General features: G+C 42.9%; 1 protein-coding gene and 1 long non-coding RNA gene across 2 annotated transcripts in view; one reads left to right on the top strand and one right to left on the bottom strand.

The window, feature by feature from the left end:
* The window catches only part of kctd14 (potassium channel tetramerization domain containing 14), a 168,483-nt gene extending 158,616 nt beyond the window's left edge, over positions 1–9,867 (top strand). The window contains exon 5 of the mRNA XM_084318007.1: positions 9,813–9,867. The gene's annotated coding sequence lies outside the window, so the exon portion shown is untranslated. The remainder of the gene's footprint in view (positions 1–9,812) is intronic.
* The window catches only part of LOC311231427, a 30,525-nt gene that overhangs the window by 2,837 nt on the left and 7,137 nt on the right, over positions 1–20,551 (bottom strand). The window contains exons 2-3 of the long non-coding RNA XR_014619867.1: positions 19,158–19,290; positions 8,164–8,439 (exon numbers count right to left, since the gene is read on the bottom strand). This is a non-coding gene — a long non-coding RNA (uncharacterized lncRNA). The remainder of the gene's footprint in view (positions 1–8,163; positions 8,440–19,157; positions 19,291–20,551) is intronic.

Raw genomic sequence — 20,551 nt, forward strand, 5'->3', positions numbered from 1 at the left:
AACTCTGCATGCACAGATTGCCCAGGGAGTCTCTAGATTGTCCACACACTCCCTGGGCAATCTGTGCATGCAGAGTTTGGGGAGCAGGTGTGGAAAAGTGAGAAAGAAAAAGCTCAGATCGACTTGGGATTGGTCTCTCCATGTTCAGAATGATGTAGCTAAATAACTATTCCCCTTCCTGTTGCCAAAATTGATGTGAGAATGTGGATGGAAGAAACATTAGTTATTTACAACGTTATGAACAGTTGTAAATTTTGAGTGGTGACACAAATATTTATGTTTTTTTTTTTTATCCACTTTTTCTCCCATTTTCTATATTTTCTCCCATCCCAATTTCGTATCATCCAATTCAACCCTCCCCTGTCACGAACGGTTTCTTGCCTCCCACAAGCCGGCTGCAATGTGGACTAAGTCATACATAGCACAAGTCCCCTCCGATACTTGAGGTAACAGCAGTCGCATCTTTTCACCTGCGCAGCTCGATCTCTGTGGCGAGGAGAAACGCGTGGGAGGCTCACGCTGCCCCCGACACTTCCTGATTCTACTGCGCAGGCGCACCAACCGACCTGTAGGAGTCGCTGTCCACAACGCCCGATCCCCACCCATCAGTTTCCCACCCCCTAATACGGCCAATGTGTATTAGTATGAACGACCAGCTAAACTGAAAGCAATGTGGAGCGCTGGGCTCAAACAGGCGAGCCCAGCGTCTCTGCATTCGTGGCGAGCGCCTTGCCCACTACGCCACGTAGCCGCCCCACACAAATATTTATGTTGAGTTGAAATGTATATCATTTCGAATACATTTTAAGCCTCATAAAAAATGAATTGGTCCTAAAATTCCACTGCAAATTGGTAGTGGTTTGTTTACAGCCCGTCGAAGATGGCGAATGAGGTTACCGACTCTAGCCTGGAAGCAAAAAAGAAAAGAAAAAAGGGTTATACAGGCTCATCCGTAACGAGGACTGTTTTTACTAGGCTTGGGCGGTATGACGGTATTACGGTATACCAGGGTATTTAGAAATCCCGACGGTATTGAAAATCAATACCGTCTAAACGGAGTTTTGTTGTAGTGCACACACGCGCCAGCAGAGGGCGAGACCAGTCCTCACTAGTGGGGCGAGCCATGCAGAGCTGGTTGTCTACACACAGGAGGAGGAGGAGGAGGAGGAGGAGGAGGAGGAGGGGAACCCCGCTTCAGTGAGTGAAATTAAATGAGACACGCTTACCGTTGCTGGTGCTGCGTGCTAACTGGCTATTCTGAGAGCTAACTGTAGTGTTGTGTATGATCACAACGGTGTTCACGCTTTACGGTAATGTTGCGACAGTGCTGTGAAAATACCGTAAAGTGTTGTGGTAACGAGGGTGTGTGTTGTTGTTGTGTGTAGGATGCTGCGGGCGAACTGCTACCATTCTGAGAGCTTAACGTTAGCACTAGATGCTGCGGGCAAACTGCTACCATTCTGTGAGCTTAACGTTAGCACTAGATGCTGCGGGAGGACTGCTACCATTCTGAGAGCTTAACGTTAGCACTAGATCGCTGCGGGAGAACTGCTACCATTCTGAGAGCTTAACGTTAGCACTAGATGCTGCGGGAGGACTGCTACCATTCTGAGAGCTTAACGTTAGCACTAGATTGCTGCGGGAGAACTGCTACCATTCTGAGAGCTTAACGTTAGCACTAGATGCTGCGGGAGGACTGCTACCATTCTGAGAGCTTAACGTTAGCACTAGATTGCTGCGGGAGAACTGCTACCATTCTGAGAGCTTAACGTTAGCACTAGATGCTGCGGGCAAACTGGCCATCTCCGAGATTTGTTTACTTGGTAACACGGGTTGCCACCCCCCCCCCCCCCCCCCCCCGCGCTGATGATAATGAAAGTCATACCGTCATATACCGTATACCGGGGTATTAGGTAATCAAGGTATAACGGTATAAGTCATACCGCCCAAGCCTAGTTTTTACTACATCTTTGTATAAATGATCCTTCTTCAGCCTCGGATGGTTGTAATTCTTCCAGTTTCGCACCAGTTGCATGATTGAAAAATCAACACTTTTTATTTTGTATATATTAGGGATGCACGATAATTATCGGATCGATAATTATCGGGCCGATATCAGCAATTATGACGTCATCCCGATAAACCCGATAACATTATTGATAGCTCCGATAATATATAATAAATTTTTTGGTTAAAAGAAATCCGGTGTGGGTGGATTGGGATGAAGGGCGTTTGTTTTTACTGTAGGCTCCTCCCGTTTTGCCAGTACTGTGGTACGACTGATAGCGTGTGGTTTAGGAAGAGGGAGTTTTTCACAAATCCAGCGCTCCCTTTCTCATGCCTGGCTGTGACGTAGTCACGTAACATTCAGAAGCAGCACAGATAGTAAACAAAGATGGCGTCGTCTGACTTTTTCAAAGTTTCAGAGGAAAACAGTTCGCTTGCTATTTGTAACAAATGCAGAAGTTCCACGAGGAGGGAAAGGGGCAACAAGCTATAACACATCCAACCTAATAAGTCACCTGAAACATCACCACCGCTACGATGGTGTATTAAAATCCGACGACGACACCGAGCAGCTAAAGGCTAAGCTAATCCAAAGCCAGCTGCAAAGGAACCGGCGCGGCTTGTACCTATTGACAAGGCGTTTGCAAAATTAAAGACATTTGACAGAGATGATTTGTTTGGTTTATTTCATTCTTTTTGAGGCGTGCTGTCCTATAAATGCCAAGTAATAGTTGTTTCATGGACCAAGACCACAACAGTCTCCTCTCCTATAGCGTCAAATGTTTTATCTGCTGACAAAGCACAATACCTGTTGGTTTTTAGTTCACTCATTGTTCAGGGAAACAGTGTTAATGTTGACGGATTGTGAATTTTGTGATTGACTCAAATTATATTTATTTGGAAAAATAAATATAGTCACTTTATTTGAAGAGTCAAAACTGTTCTCTTGGCTTTGTTTTGTTCATAGTAGTAACGCTCATGTCATGATAAATCTGGTTAGGTCAAAACTACAGGAATATACATTAAAAAAAAATATATATAATACAATAAATATATATATTGCACTCCATTGGAAATGGTGTAGTTTCTTTTCTGGGACGATCCGAGCCGTGCGGGCGGGGTTTAGGTGCTCAGGCAAGGTAGGCCTTTGCAACGATGGTATGGAACAGTAACCCTGCCCGCCCGTTCATGTGTAACACTCTGTAATGTGGGACGGACCTCCACAAGCAGTATTTGGAATGGCGATCAGATAATTGGATTATTTCTTTTGCATTACATCAGAGACAAGGTAAGAACACTATATATAAATTTGATCGTTGATCTGATATTTCTTTCTACCGCGATTGTCTCTGTGTGTGTGTGTGTGTGGCTGTGTGCCGTTGGGTGCAGGAGGTGGCGGGGGGAGCCCTGCGGTCCAGGGCTCTTTTCATTCTTGCACGAGGAAGGATAATAATGATGATCTAGCGTTGATTTCAGGAAGATTCGATAATCAGGCGAAAAATTACAACGTGTTTAGTAGGGGTGGAACGGTACACATTCAAACCGTACACCGTTCGGCACGGCCTCCACGGTTCGGGGCATGGGTGTATTGTTCGGTTGACTTGGCTGGTTCTCCTCCTACCTCACAGACAGACACCAATTCATCTCCCTCTCCGGCCACAACTCCTCCCCCTCCCCAGTCACACAGGGGGTCCCCCAAGGCTCAGTCCTTGGCCCCCTGCTCTTCATCTGCTACATTCTCCCCCTTGGTCACATCATCCGTAAATACCACCTCAACTTCCACTGCTACGCTGATGACACCCAAATCTACATCAGTACACAATCCCCCCACAGCCCACCCCTCAGTCACATCGAATCCTGCATTACCGAACTCCAAACTTGGATGACTCACAACTTCCTCAAATTGAACAGTGACAAGACTGAACTTCTCATTATTGGCACCAAAACCACCCTCACCAGATCCGGACCCATCACACCCACCATCAACGACTCCACCATCACCCCCTCCCCCCTAGTCCGAAACCTTGGTGTCCTCCTTGACCCCACCCTCTCATTTGACCCCCACGTCCGCTCCATCGTAAAAATATCCTACTTTCACCTCCGCAACATGCAAACATCCGTCACTGCCTCTCCCCCCCCCTGCTGCTGAATCCCTCATTCACGCCTTCATCTCCTCCCGCCTGGACTATTGCAACTCCCTCCTCACTGGTATCACCTCCCGCTCCCTCCATAAACTGCAAATGCTCCAAAATTCAGCCGCCCGCCTCCTCACTAACACCCGGTCCCGCGAACACATCACTCCTGTCCTCCACTCCCTCCACTGGCTCCCGATCAAACACTGCATAAACTTTAAAACACTACTCCTCACCTTCAAAGCCCTCCACAGCCTGGCCCCCCCTACCTGACTGATCTCCTTCTTCCCTACCGCCCCACCCGTTCCCTCCGGTCCTCCTCCACTGCCTCCCTCACTGTCCCGACATCCAAGCTTAAAAACTTGATCGGGCCTTCTCTCGTACTGCACCCCGACTCTGGAACTCCCTCCCCCAGTCCATCAGAGACTCCCCTACACTCTCCACCTTTAAAGCTCGCCTCAAAAATTGATGTCGGTCTCCAGTCTTTTTGTGCTATCATGCTGTCTTCCCTGTTCCCCCCATGGTCGCATGTTCCTTTCGTTTCTTTGTTGTTTTTGTTTCTTTGCTTTTGTTTCTTTGTTTTTACTTTTGCTCCCGACTATTGTCAGCGACTTCGGGTTATTGAGAAGCGCTATATAAATTAAATTAATTATTATTATTTTGATTGATTGAAAAGTTTATTAACAGATTGCAGAATGGGTACAATACAGTACAGCTCAATACATACAGGGCTGTACGCTAAGCTTTTTCACTAGGGGCACACTTGCCCCTAAATGAGAAATTTAGGGGCAAAAAATATTTTTTAGGGGCACATTTTTTAATAACAATTTTACCATTATTGATATCGATTGTTTTTTATTTAAAAATAAATATATATATATTTTATATTTTTTTTTAATAAAATATATATAATCATACTTGTAGTTGTATTATCTGCGAGACATCGCCACCACGCAACAAGTCAAAATGCTCGCTATATGCAACCAGCTCCACTGTCTGTGTGTACTCGAGTAGCCTCCAGCTACGGCCAGGATTCTCCGGAGCTGCAGCTGGACCCTATACTGTAGCCTCCAGCTACGGCCAGGATTCTCCGGCGCTGCAGCTGGACCCTATTGACTATATTCAGCGTGCCCTCAGCTCGAATACGCATCGACTCAGTGTTATAACTTATAAGACATTGATATCAGGAGCTATCTGAACTATTTAGTTTAATGGGACGTTTCGTTTTGAACAGTAAGCTAACGCGAGCTATCATGCACTACTAGACTTGCTGGAGGATTTGTTGATATCAGTAGCTAGCCGGCTGGCAGGCTCACCGAGGTCCCAGTGTCCCACTAGAGACTAGTGTTTACAACAGCCACGGGTGCGGGAGGGAGGAGGAGCAGACGCCGCAGCTCTCTCCGTGTGTCTGAGTTCAGTTCAGTTCGGCTCACTATAGGAGGTCGAACGCGTCGAAAATATGAAGCAATACTAACTTTACTTTTCTTCATAGCTAAATCATACAGTCAGCCAGTCTATCAGAGTGAGTGCTCAGTCGATTGTTCCCGCTGATCATACCTGCTGAGTGCTCACTGCTCAGCTCGCGTGAGTGGCGTCATCACACACCTTGGATAATTTAGGAGTGAAATGCGAATGCAAGGCTTGAAAGCACTGCTCGCAAGCCCGCCCCCAGATAATATTTACCAATCGCAACGGCCAATTAAAGGGGCAATTCGCGACCATCTCGTCGCACTGTACAGCCCTGACATACAATTGTTAAGGGGATGCAGACCAGAGAAAGACTTTCGTCTTGTTTACATCAGGGTCCCCCATTTTCAATTCATCATAAGTTATAATGGTTAGCCTCGAGCTAGGCTAACGTCACGTTAGCCACGAGCTAACTAACTTTAGCCGCGAGCTAACGTTAACTAACTTTAGCCGTGAGCTAACTGTGGAAACAAACGCTCACAGCGAAGTGACTCCACGACACCAGTTCCATTTGGGGAAGGGGGGTATATTGACATGGCTTGACCACAGAGGTTGTGTCTGTCTGTCTGTCTGTCTGTTAAATAACGAGCCAGGAGACTAGAGCTTGTGTGTGTCAACTGCGTCTGTTTACATCCTGGTCCCTGCTGGGACGTACCAACTCGATACACCAATGTGGGGGGGTTTCTATAACATTCCCCATTCCCTTGTAACATCTCCTTTTTTTTGTTGATAACAACAGTTACAACATTCCTTAGTGCAAATTATTATTAATACAAGAAACCCCATAAACGTCCTTATTTAAAAGCCTAATAATCTTTTCTGTAGACTTTTCCTTTTGGATAAGAAAGTCTAGTGCTGGTTGAGCATATGCATACTTTGTTGATGGCCTTTGTCTATAATGTGGCCAAAAAAATAGAAAGGTTTAATTATTTAGTTTGTTTGCACTAAGTTAATACTTTGACAAATGTAGCCTATATTTTTCAGTCAGTTCGGTCGTGTGCCAAACATTATTTAAGGCAAACCGCTGTAAACCTTTTTAAATTTTTTTCAAATAAATGAGAAGCATGTTAAAATGTTTGGAGTGTTAAATTTTTTTAAATAAAAAACAACGTATATCGAACCAAACCGAAGACCACAAAACAGTGATACGAACCGAACCGTTGATTTAGTGAACCGTTCCACCCCTAGTATTTAGTGTATTCCACTAAAGGGCTATTATCGCGTCTAGGGCTGCAACGATTAGTCAACATAATCGACGATGTCGATTATAAAAAATCGTCGACGAGGAATTGTTGCGTCGATTAGTCATTAAAAAAATTAATTATATTTTTTTTTTTTTTTTTTTTGCACTACCTATCTTTGTGAAAGTGGCTTCTCAGCTCTGATCCAGCCAGCTGAAGACTTCTTAGCTTAACATAACAGACCGACAGTAAGTTTGGGGGAACTAATGGGATAACTGGGGATGTTGTTTGGTCCTGACAAGAGTCTCAAAGCAACTCTGAGGTCATGCTCAATGTCCAATCTGTTCCTCTGCTCTGTCTTCAGCTGGACCAGAGCTGAGAAGCCACTTTCACAAAGATAGGTAATGCATAATTGTTTCTCGATTAGTCGACTACCAAAATAGTCATTAGTTGCAGCCCTAATCGCGTCTTTTCCTGGAATTACACAGAAGCACCCAAACTATATTCATATTCAAAACGGTATAAAAAGGAAATGTACAGATGAAAAAACAATCTGCTTCGTGGATGTTGACTGGAAGCAACTCACTGACAACCGACGGGTGTATTAGACCCATAGATATAATATAAGATATATTTTAAGCACTCGCAAGTGAACAAAGCGCCCCATTGACTTACAGCGCTGGCGTAATAGCGCCCTCTGGCGCATTAAGCGATGGCGCAGAATGAGTTAAGGGACAGGTTTGCAAATGAGCTTTGGCTACAAACACTATGATACAGGCATTAGATCTCCATGTATTTGTATCGGTCCTTTTCAAATAAATAAATCAAATCAACACTCCCGTGAATTCTCCAGACAATGACTTGCTCTATTCACCCATGGGCTCAACCAGACATTACACAGACCTTGTACTAGGGAGCTGGAAGGGTAAAGTCTGTTTAATGTCCGGTCCAACTGATTTGAAACTCACAGGACATGTAATCCTCACATGCAGCCTGTCTGGGTAATGTGGAGATAGGTTTAGGTTTGCAGTTCACGTGGGAAAGCAGCTAGACAGCTATTTTTTACCCAGGGACAGTGCACATTAATGAACATCTTCAGTTTCCACATCAATGTAAATGTGCCAGATTTGAGCTAATTAGCTAGTTTCCATTTGTAGTCCCCGTCTACCATGCATGTCTTTTATGGTGTGGGAGGAAACTGCAGTACCCAGAGGAAACCCACGTGAACATGCAAACTCCACACAGAAAGGCCCCCTGATGGGGTTCGAACCCAGGACCTTCTTGCTGTGAGGCAGCAGTGCTAACCACTGTGCCGCCCGCAACAGTGGAAGGAGAACAAGGGGAAATAGAAGACGAGAAAAAGAAAAGTAACATACTGATATCCTGATGGTCTGTGGGCTCCTCCTTCAGCCCAGCGGAAGTATCCATGGGTGGGTCCAGCGTGTTCTGTGCCTCTTCTTTTTTAATCATCAGTAGGTCACAGAGTGGACCTGTGGACTCCTCCTTCATCTCAAAGGAAATATCCTTGGGTGCCTCCTCCTTCTTAATCATCAGTAGGTCACAGAGTGGACCTGTGGGCTCCTCCTTCATCTCAAAGGAAATATCCTTGGGTGCCTCTTCCTTCTTAATAATCAGGAGGTCTCTGGGTGGATCTGGGGCAAAGGAAGACAGCAATTCAATTTGTATACACCAGTGATTCACTTGTGTACCCTCTGAGACACGCTGGATCGGTGGTGGGGTCGGCTGACATGGATTCTAGAGGCAGTAGCTCTGTGAACATGCCTGAGTGAAGGTACTGGTATCATATGAAACCAGACAACCATGGGAATCTGTGACCTCTAGGATCATCACAGCCTCATGAGACATTACAAACACGAACTAGAGACGTAGTGCATTAAGAAGCTATATGGGTTTCCTACTAATGAGTCTCAATTGTCCTGATCATCATCATTTTGGGACTACCGTCTGTGGCCCAGAAGGATCGGATATTTATTTTCTTTGGAAAAAGGTATCGCTTATAGTATCGCTTAGGGGTGTAACGGTATGCGTATTCTTCCCGCGACTTTACGGTACGGCCGTCACGGTGCGGTACGTGCTGCCATACGAAGAATACGCCCTTCAGCGCAAACACACCAGTCGCACATGCAGGCACTCGCGAGGTCCGTGCGAGAACAGCGAGTCCCGACTTCAGTTCAGAGCCGGCGAAAGTGCACGGAGAAAGGCACATTTACATTGGAACAGCTGCAGGGTCATTACAATTTTACAGTTTTCTTTCGTTTTCTTGTTTGCCCAATAACGTTAACCAAATGAAACCAATGGAAAGACACACGCGCGTCGCCGACACACACACGCGCCAACAAACACATCAACATTCTCCCCCGCCGGACTCACAGGCACAATCAAATAAAAAAAAGAAACATACTTTTCCGGACAGATCATCTGAGCTCCTCTCCAGTTGAACTGCTATGTTTAAATCCAAATAATCCTCTGCCATTGTTGTACGTAACATGTCATCTGTTCTCTAGTATTCAGTCTCGTCGTGAAGTTAAATTCTCTCTAGAAGTGAAACTGAAACTTAGCAAGGATAAGTTGTTAAAGGGGCAGTAGGCAAGTGGATGCCTGAACACAGAATGACACCAGTATCACTGACTACCACGGCAAGCCTATAGAAAATTATTCTATTAATAATAATAATAATAATAATAATAATAATAATAATAATAATAATAATAATAATAATAATAATAATAATAATAATAATAATAATAATAATAATAATCATCAATATAATATATAAATTAAAAAAGTTTTAAAAAATATATATATAAAAATATATATAATAATAATTATTATAAATATTTTTTTTCTGTTGTACCGAACTCGTACCGAACTGTGACCCCAATACCGAGGTACGTACCGAACCGTGGCTTGTGTACTGTTACACCCCTAGTATTGCTCATTCTCATGTCAGTCCTTGTCAGTTTGTTTGCTTTGTCTAACCCGTCTTGTCCTCCTTTGCTCACAGTCCTCTACCTGGCTCCACACCCTGCTCCCGAGTTCTGGATCTCTGTGTATGACCTTCGCCTGCCCGACTACTCCTCTCCTTGTGTACCCCTTGGACTGTCCAAGAACACGATCCCGGCTACAACCCCCCCGCTTGTCCGACTACCCGTCTATACGCCAACTCCCTGGACTGTCTGAGAACCTGGTTACCATTCTCCCTTTTCTTAATAAATATACCCGCAGTTTGGGTTTTCCCTGATTCGACATAGTCTCTGCCTGTTTGTATCTGCACCTGGGTTCTGTCTATAGTGCAACCATTACACGTTGAAGAGCCACAATGGTAGGTCTATTTACCTTGAAGAACCACAATGGTAGGTTTATTTAACTTGAAGAGCCACAATGGTAGGTCTATTTGACCTTACAATTAGGGCTGGGCGATATGGCCTCTAAATGATATCGCAATATTTTTTGGCCATATCGCGATACACGATATATATCGCGATATTTTGACATTTCCTCTAAATCAGTGGTTCTCAACTGGTCTAGCCTCGGGACCCAACATTTTCCTTAGTCATTAAGTCGCGACCCAAAATGTTGAACCACTATGATTTATGTAAAAAAAAAATGCAGTAATACGCAATCTTTCAAAACATGAAATAAACACAAAAAAGTGCAACAAAAGTGCAACTATTGCTAAAAACCCAATAAAATAAAATAATAATAAATAATATATGCTTCTTAGCAGATTTCTTAGCTTAACATAACAGACCTAAGTTTGGGGGAACTAATGGGATAACTGGGGTTGCAACAAAAGTGCAACTAGGGCTAAAAACCCAATGAAATTAAATAATAATAATAAATAATTATGCTTCTTAGCAGATTTCTTAGCTTAACATAAGAGACCTACGTTTGGGGGAACTAATGGGATAACTGGGGTTGCAACAAAAGTGCAACTAAGGGCTAAAAACACAATAAAATAAAATAATAATAATAATAAATAATATATCCTTCTTAGCAGACTTCTTAACTTAACATGCAGGGAACTAATGGGATAACTGGGGATGATGTTTGCTCCTGACAAGAGTCTCAAAGTCTGGGGTGATGGTAGACAAAGCAACTATGAGGTCATGCTCAATGTCCAATCTGTTCCTCCGCTTTGTCTTCAGCTGGACCAGAGCTGAGAAACCACTTTCACAAAGATAGGTAGTGAAAAAAAAAAAGTAAAAAAAAAAAAAAAATTTTTTTTTTTTACACACATCCACTCAAAATGGCCCCGCGACCCACTTTTGGGTCGCGACCCACCAGTTGAGAAACACTGCTCTAAATCACTTAAAAATGCTTGATTTAACCCTTTGATGCATACAGTCACGCCAATATGATGATTATAATAAGTCCCTGCAACATATGTTTGCATTATTAAACCATGAAGATGCTTTAAAAAATAATTTAATGAAAATGTACTAAGAGTAGTCTACTGACACACTAATAAAAAAAATTATTTACATCTAAGACAATTTATATAAAAACTCTTGGGTGCCTAAGACTTTTACACAGTACTGTGTTTTCTATCCACTTTAGCCAAACACACACACACACATATATATATATATATATATATATATATATATGTATATATATACACACCCTACTGTGAGAAAATAATAATCACACACAAAGGTATAATGGCTTATAGCAGACTTAATGATTTTAGAATATTTCAGATAATGAAATTAAATGTTTATATCATCAACTATCCAGTTAGTATTTATACTGTCTGTAACGTTTGGCTACTTTAAATCATTGAATGTAGAGAGAGAGAGAGGGGGCGAGAATGAACAAGAGAGCCAGCCCCCCCCCCCCCCCCCCTCGGGTTTTGTTCTAGGTTTGCGTTTTGATCGTCTAAGCTGCCGTAGGTGATGACGTCACACTTGAATGTAAACAGGAAGAGATGGAGATGGAGACACACGGAGATGGAAATTGAATGATATACAGAAACGAATAACCAATAAATATGAAGTTATGTTTAAACTTCTGTTGTCAAGCGTTGTCAATATAACCCACCCCCTTTCCTCACGAATGGAACTAGTCTTGTGGAGTCCGCTTTGACCGTTTCAGGGTTAGCAGCTATCGCTAGTTAGCTTAGCATAATCATAATGGATACCTTGGTTAGCAGCTACCGTTAGCTCATTGCTCGTGTCAATTAAATTACATGTTATTAAAGGTCCGCGCTGGTCTGTCTAATGAAATTAGAACCGCAACATTATATCGCACTGTACAGCCCTGACTACACTAACGTTAGCCTATAGCTCCGCCGTCCCTTCTCGAGGAAAGCACTGCGAGTGTCTCTCGGCCGCGGGCGGCGCCATATAAACTAAATACTCAATGTTCGCGATATAGTACAGTACTACATCTCGGGTAGAACAATCCGCGATACATCGAGTATACTCGATATATCGCCCACCCCTACTTACAATCTAAAGAAATTTCATTGCAGCAGCTTTGTTAGATAGTTAGCTAAAAGCTATTTATAGGTCAGTGATCAATAGACGCACAGGAGCAGGAGGGAGAGAGACTTGTTGCTAAACGCTCAATGTTCCTCTTCTCTATCATGCACTGCTGTGCTGTTAGTGTTTATTACATGGCGTTTTCACATTTGCCGAAATGCTTGCTTGTGATTGGTCAATAGCGCGCGTCAGAGGTCAGTTATCAGACAATAATGACCGCTGTGGGACAATAATGACCGCTGTGCGCAGCTGTTCGCAGTCAAGCCCACTGACACACACTGTTTCAGTGCAATTAGACACTGCCGGTGTTCTGCTGCCGGGGAAGCTGCCGGCGATGACAGGGGGCGGAGCGACGAGCAGAGCCAGAACCAGTGTTGCGAGTCGATGTAAAATGAATTAGGTATATTGTTAGTAATTAGCCATGTAATAAGCGGGATAATGTATAGCTATACTCGATCATTGTCGCAAAATAATTGACCTTCACTGACGTTTAAAACACCTCGCCGAGGCGGCTCGGTATTTTAAACTCTGTGTCGGTCAATTATTTTGCGACAATGACCTCGTAGCTATACATTATCCCTTACATAACTGATAGCTCTATTTATTTATATTTATACTATTGTTACCTTGTGTATATATATATATATATATATATACTGGATATGCATTTAATTACATGTATACATCAGGGTTTCCGTTAGCCAGTAATTACCGGTATTTGACCGGCAAAATCTGTTGAAGTCTGAATATTTAAATCTCTCCGGTCATAATGTCCGGTGAAAATAATTCCCTCTAACAGGGCTGTACGTTAACTTTTTTTGCACATAGCACTGGTGCTACAGAGGTTGATAGTTTTGTAGCACAGGCCAAAATCTTGTAGCACAAGTATAAAACGTGTTATATTTGTAACAGTCACAAATGTGCCTATTGTATTTGTGTTATTTAGTTGCAGTGCCATGTTTGGCTGTCATTTAGTATATCGCCATGTGTTATTATTACTATGATACTCTCATATGCTATTTTCAATTAATATCATAAACAACATAAGGAATATTAGCATCATTTTGAGTGGACTGAAGGAATGAGTCAGCGTTAATAGTTTTAAATGCAAATAATTTATTGAAACATAGAAGTGGGGTCGGTTGGGACACACACACACACACAATGGGGGACCCTGATGTAAACAAGACAAACGTCTTTCTCTGGTCTGCATCCCCTTAACAATTGTGTGTATTGAGCCGTACTGTACCCATTCTGCAATCTGTTAAATAAAGTTTTCATTCATTCATTCACACACACTGTTTCAACTCACCACCCCCGCATCATATTGTAGTCTAGTCTGTCTTCAAACTTCCACTCCTCTCGAAACTTGTTTATATTTGAATATCATCATTATCTGTCCATCCTCAGTTTACTATAATATACTCCTGTCCTGAGTCCTGACTAGTGACTTCATCGTCTTTCCAAACGCACGCACGCACACACACACACAGGGAAGGGGAGAGAGTGCCCCCCCATTTCCCTTTCCACACTGTGTCTGCTGGCTCTGCGCCTCTGATCAGGATTAGCTTGTTAGCTTGCTAACGTTGTAGTGATTGTAATGGTACATAAACGTTAATTTCGGGTGATGTGCGCATAAAGGAATGGCGACGGTGCAAAGCATGTAGATGCATTTGACCCGTTGCGAGAAAGAAAAAACACCACGGACCTATTTCGGGACGTGTAGGCGCACTGCTGTGTTAACGCAGCAGTGCGCACCAACCGACCAACGCGCTGCTCCTTGCAGAAGCACGGATAGGGCGGATACGACTCGTCGAGTTGTCACAAGAGTTTTTTCAAAATAAGAGTATCATATGCACCTGAACGTTGCTAGCTTTCGGAGCCTAGCTGGAGCTGCGCGTGGGCAGAAATGAGACCCGCTACAGGATTTTCAAAATAAGAGTATCTATATGAACCGAATCCCTATCGCACCAGTGCTACTGAAGTAAATCCATCCATCGCACAGACAGCTGTTGCTGTAGCACGTGCGATATATATGTCGCACTGTACACCCCTGCCTCTAAGCACAATTTGATTATTTGAATTGTATTAAAATAGGCTAAAATTAAATAGCATATGCGATGAACGAAACAATCATTACATTTGTTTCATTGATGCTTCACCAAGCAGGTCTAATAATGACAACGATGTTGTCAGCGGGAGCTTGGTGCTGGTTTGCGAGAGCATGCAGCTGCAGAGCCGCAGAACCCACAGAGCTGTGCCCGCACAGTGCAGTACTCCAATTCAGCCATTGGCAATTCAGTAGGGGTGGACGGTATAAACGGTATAAACGGTATGAATTTGCTCTACGGTATGGATTTTGACTATACCTTGTAACCGGTAGAGCAGCTCTAAAATAGCAATGACGTCATGTAACCACAGCGCGACTATTTCACTTGCATTTGCCCCTAAAAATAGATAGAATTAGTCATAGATAATAGATATGTGCAAACTGGAAAAAGTTATTTAGGAGGCTTCGCGCAGTGGGCGTGTCAACACGCAATTGTCATTTCATAATAAACACATATCACCACGGGGCGCACAGCAAGTTTCAATTTCAGTTCCTGGCATTTTTAACCAATGGAGAAAGGTAAGAGATTTCCCTATCGTTTTTCTTATATGTATTATTCTACGTTAATAAAACATACCTGGTGATCAACTACAGTTTGCTGTGAACATTATGATATGTGTGTAATGTTCTGATAACGACGGCTGGGCAGCGGGGCTGGATGCTGGATTTTGCAAGAAGCATATGCAGCTGCAGAGCCGCAGAATCCACCATAACCAATCTGTACCGGCACAGTGCAGTACTCCAATTTAGCCATTGGCAATTAAGCCGTTGGGTGGGGGGCGCTGTTGAGCCGGGCCTGTGACCGGACCTGAAAGCGCCCCTACTCTGCGGCTCTGCAGTTGCATACTATTGGGAGCAGCACGGAGTCTCGACTCGGGACTTATTTTATTTGGAATATAATGACTGTATACGCAAAAGTAGCCTAGTTTTAAATTAAAATATTATAAATCTACATGCCTTGAGGATGTCATTATTTATATAGCCTGCCTATCAGGCAAAAAAAAGTATTCTAACGGAAACACTGATACTGTGATATATACCGTTACCGTCTATGCTTCAAATTATACCGTGATATAAATTTTAGACCATACCGTCCACCCCTACAATTCAGCTGTTGGGTGGGGGGCGCTGCTGAGCGGTCCCCAGACCGGACCTGAAAACACAGCTGGCTCTGCAGCTGCATGCTCTCGCAAATCCAGCACTGAAGTTGTTGGGAGGTGGAGATAGTCATTACGCAAACCCACAATAATGTTGCCGTCTCTCTCTGCCAAATTTCTCAGTTCTTAGCTTGATATAATTAATACAAATGTCCAATATAACGGAATTCGTTAGCTCATAAAAATGTGATTATAACAGACTGCTGTTTATTAATGTCGGGCAGACTGCCCACCGACACCTCAAGTCGGCAGCAGCACGAAGTCTCGAGGGACTTATTTTATTTGGAATATATTAATGACTGTATATACGCAAAAGTAGCCTAGTTTTAAGTTAAAATATTATAAATGCCTTGAGGATGTCATTCTTTATATAGCCTGCCTATCAATTGTTTTTAAGCTCAATAAACTCTGACCGGAATTGATCCCATTTGTCCGGTAGATTTGACCGGCAACCCTGGTATACATTCATACCAATTATTCACCTATTATATTCTCCATCCATCCATCATCCATTGCAACACCATATTATCACCTACATCCAAGTTGGGGGATCCCCTTTGAACAGCCCATCTGAGGTTCCTCTCCTCCACGCCGCCTGTGGTGCTTTTTTCCCCTCCTATTGCTAGGTTTTTAATGAGTCGTTCCTTATCTTCATTGGGTAAAGTCTGGGAGTGTTGCATATTTAGATTTTATGGTGGGTTTTGTTTTTGATCTTTTGTGATGTTTCTTCTTGACTTGTACAAGACAACTTGTACAGCCCATGGGGCAGGGTTCGAAATTAACGGGGGCTTGGGGCATAATGCCCTTGAAAATGGACAAAATGCCCTCGAAAATCAGTTAAGGGGGGCACAAAATGCCCCAGATAGTTTACTAATTATATATATATATTTATCCGGTAATGACGCGTCTGTGTATCGTACGGTTCAGATGACGCGCAAATAAAAAAAAATCATTTGGCGGAGGTGAGCACTGGCTGCTGCTGCAGCAGCAGCACTGCAGCTGAGCCAGGTGCTAGTCAGTTTGTGTACAAATGGCACGCACAATATAAATCAATCTTCATTACGACTTTAAAAACATAGCCATTAACATTACATAGGCCTACACACATCTTGCCATAGCGTTAGGAGTTTGTACAACACAACGCACGTTTTAACTATAGAATCAGCCCGCGAGGTAATACAGTCAACGAAATGTTACCGTAGCTACTAGCTAGCAGAGGAGGAAATGGGAGTCTGAGAGGCGGGGTGTTTAAAGACAATGATAGGCGTTTATTCAACATCCAAGAAGGCTAACATACAACTGTGTTTTACTAACTCCAACCGGGACCATTGCCGCTTTCCCACTGCATGCCATCACCTCCTAACGTTACCGGAGCTACCGGAGCTGATAATAACATTGCCTGAGCTGAAGGTGCGTGACACTAAAATGTCCGTGGGGACCCGGCGCCAACCCATAGATAGTTCCAACTCACCGAATTACGTAATCCACCACAGTTGCACTCAATATTTAAATAATGTTAGTCTAAATAAATGTAGACAGATACATAATAATTTCAAGCAGAACACTAATCTTTCCATTAAGAACTGACAATCAGGGAATTTAAACATGGTTGACATTGTTTTTTTGTGTTTATATTAAAGAAAGGAAAGTCTAGTGCTGGCTGAGCATATTGTTTGTTTGCACTAAGTTAATACTACAAATGTAGCCTATATTTTTCAGTCAGTTCGGTCTTTGTGTGCCAAACATTATTTAAGGCTGTAAACACTGTAAACTTTTTTATTATTTTTTAATAAATGAGAAGCATGTTTAGATTTGAGTGTTACATTTTTTTTTATAAAAATTTACGTATATCGAACCGAACTGAAAACCGTGACCCCAAAACCGTGATACGAACCGAACCGTCTATTTTGTGAACCGTCCCACCCCTACCGTTTATTATAAAAATTCAGTGCCCCCGAAATACAAAAAAAAGCCCCCGAAAATCAATCAAGGGGGGCAAAAAAAGCCCTTGAAATTTTTTTTTAATTTCTAACCCTGCCATGGGGGGTATTCCATGTGATCCCGGGCTCTAGAAATACATTTGATTTGGTTCAACAGTATCGGAGCATCCCTACTGCTTATAACATTCAATATATAAATATTTATACCTTTCCAAACAGAATCTAAGGGCGCTTTCACATATAGTTTTGGTGGACTCGGTGCGGACTCGGTGCGGTGAAGTTGCAACATTGTTGCATTCTTCATTTGGTTCGTCTGCGTTCACATTGCAATTTGTCAAGTGCACCAAACTTTCTGAACAATGTCACACGGTCGAAAAAGGCGCTCGTCTATTGGACACAATAGAGAGTGGGCGCGTGTGTGTGTGTGACAGCGAGCCCTGTCTGACTCCAGATCAGCGGAGTAGTCACAATTTTCAGTCTGTGACATGTTTCGGGCTGGATGTGGGTCTTGTGCCAAGTATAACGTCCAGGTCATCTTACCAAGGGAACTTGTCTTTCTCATCCCCCGAACTCCTACTTTTTCCAAGCAAGTCACAGACTTTAAATAGGCTAATTGTTTTTCGTTTTAACTTCTTTAATTCACATCTCTCTAGTTTGCAACAACGCAACTGCAAGCCAATGCTCCGAGACATATTTATATATTTGTAATTGTTATTAGGCTATTTGAATCTACCATTTAGGGCTAACAGTGTATTCAAATAAATGTAATATGTCTCGGAACATTGGCCCGCAGCTGCACCATTGCAAACCACAGAAATGTGAACCCAAGAAGCCAAAAAGAAGTTTAGCCTGTTCAATAGTTTTAGAAGGCTATAGCCAAAGTTGCCTTGTACGCACCGCTTAGCCTATATTTTACACACTGTGTTTAGCCTATATTAAATAGTCTAATTGTTTTTTCAGCCTGTTATTCGTTTGAACTTTCAGCCTGTTAATAAATATGTGTCGTTAATTCAGTATTTAACTTCTTGAATTCATATTTATTTAGGCTATGCTAATTAAAAACACAAATGTTATGGACATCTAATTTAATTCTCTGCTTATTTATTAATATATTGCTGACGCAGTTTTTAAAATTTTGACGTGGCATTGACCCATTGTTCTATTGAAGCCCATTACCACCATCCTCTCGCTAAACAACTTGTACACCGCGTTGTTTTTATGGGTGCCCACAAGTAGCTGTTTAAATTGGTCTTCTGCCCATAATGTCTATCAGGGCTTTCACCTCGTCATTCGCCCACGTCTGTCCACAAGACATGTTTACTGTGTGCTTGTTTTGCAGTGAATGCGCACCGCAGTGTTTGTTTTGTTTCCTTCTACCCAAGATGCAGTTTATCAGGTCACTTCCTATATTTGGTCTTGCGTTTGGTCCGAGACCTATGTTTTCAGGCGGACCAGAGTTTGCGTGTTTGGTCCGCACCAGAGTTCGACTGAACATTCACACCACCCCAAAAAAAGCGGACTATCCGAGAAAACGAACTCTGGTCCGATAGTCCGGACCAAACAGATCTGGTGTGAAAGCACCCTAAGACTATTTCATGCTTTTTAAGAACCCACAGCCACCCTGGTTTAGAGATTAAAGTCAGTTTCCATCCATACTTGTTTGCATGAGGTCCAAAAGGCTGGTCTCCTGGTCCAGCTGTGGTGGTTTCATGCAGTCCACCAGACAGACGGACAGTTCTCTCAAACCAAGGCGTGAGAGGCTGTGAGGGGAGGGCATATTCAGAAGAATCTTGGGGGAACATAAGGAAAATAATGTCAGTTATTTTCACCTTCATCCCTACAGACAAAGTGGTTACAAACCTGGAATAGGTGCCATTTCTATGACCTTCCATGTAGATTTGCCTCCCCAAAGATAGAAGCAAGACAATATTAGAATCTGAAGTACATCGTTAATAATCATCTCAAAGATTTTCTTCACATATCACTCTGATGTATGCATTTCATCAGAGGGCAAGGTCAGCCATTTTGCAGCCATTCTGGTGCAGGAAGTCGATAGATCAAACTGTATAACCACCAGACCAAATTGAATATCAGATAAATATGCCAGTAACAGGAAGTGAGGCGTTAAAGATGAATGATTTGAATTATGTCGAAAAACTAGAAAACGAGTACCATTTCACCCACTGAATTTTCCACATTACTGCCACTCAGTGGAAAGAGTGATGGGGATCAGTCATAGAGATACATAGTGAACACTTCTGAGAAATTCTGTTGCTGATGGCCTCACACCATGTGGAGCAGATGATCTTCTTCTAGATGTATGTGTAGGGGTGATTGACTGTTCTCATGTGTATACTGCCACCTAGAGGCTGATATTTCTCCTGTCTGTCTCTCTCCCTCCCTTTCACCATCTCTCTCTCATTGATTGATTGAAGATTTTATTAACAGATCGCAGAATGGGTACAAATACAGTACAGCTCAATACACACAATTGTTAAGGGGATGCAGACCAGAGAAAGACTTTCGTCTTGTTTACATCAGGGTCCCCCATTTTCAATTCATCATAACATATATGACATACAGATAGACAGTACGGTTACATCTAGACATTTATGACATACCAGATCTACAAATATACAGTACTGTTTAGGAGTACAAAAAGAGTTTAAAAAGAGAGTATATACATTTGAGGGGGAAGAAACTGTACATTGGAGGAGGTTGGGTAGGTGGGGTGGGGGTTGGGTAGGTGGGGGAAACTGTACATTGGAGGTGGTTGGGTGGGTGGGGGGTGGGGTTGGGTAGGCGGGGGAAACTGTACATTGGAGGGGGTTGGGTTTGGACATTTACAGGGGCCAGTTTCTAATTGCAGTCTCCCGTAGGTGCTCTTCGAGAGTGGTTTTGAAAGTGGGTAGCGATTCACATTCCTTTACACATTCTGGTCTTCCCGAACCAGAAACCGTGGGTTGACAGTACTATCCGAGTGGCTCTGAACGCTCGCACCACTGCTTATAACCTGGGCAGAGTGTTAGGAAACATGGAGGAGTATAAGG

The sequence above is a fragment of the Notolepis coatsorum genome, assembly GCF_963971535.1.
Source record: "Notolepis coatsorum genome assembly, chromosome: 7".
Lineage (NCBI taxonomy): Eukaryota > Metazoa > Chordata > Actinopteri > Aulopiformes > Paralepididae > Notolepis > Notolepis coatsorum.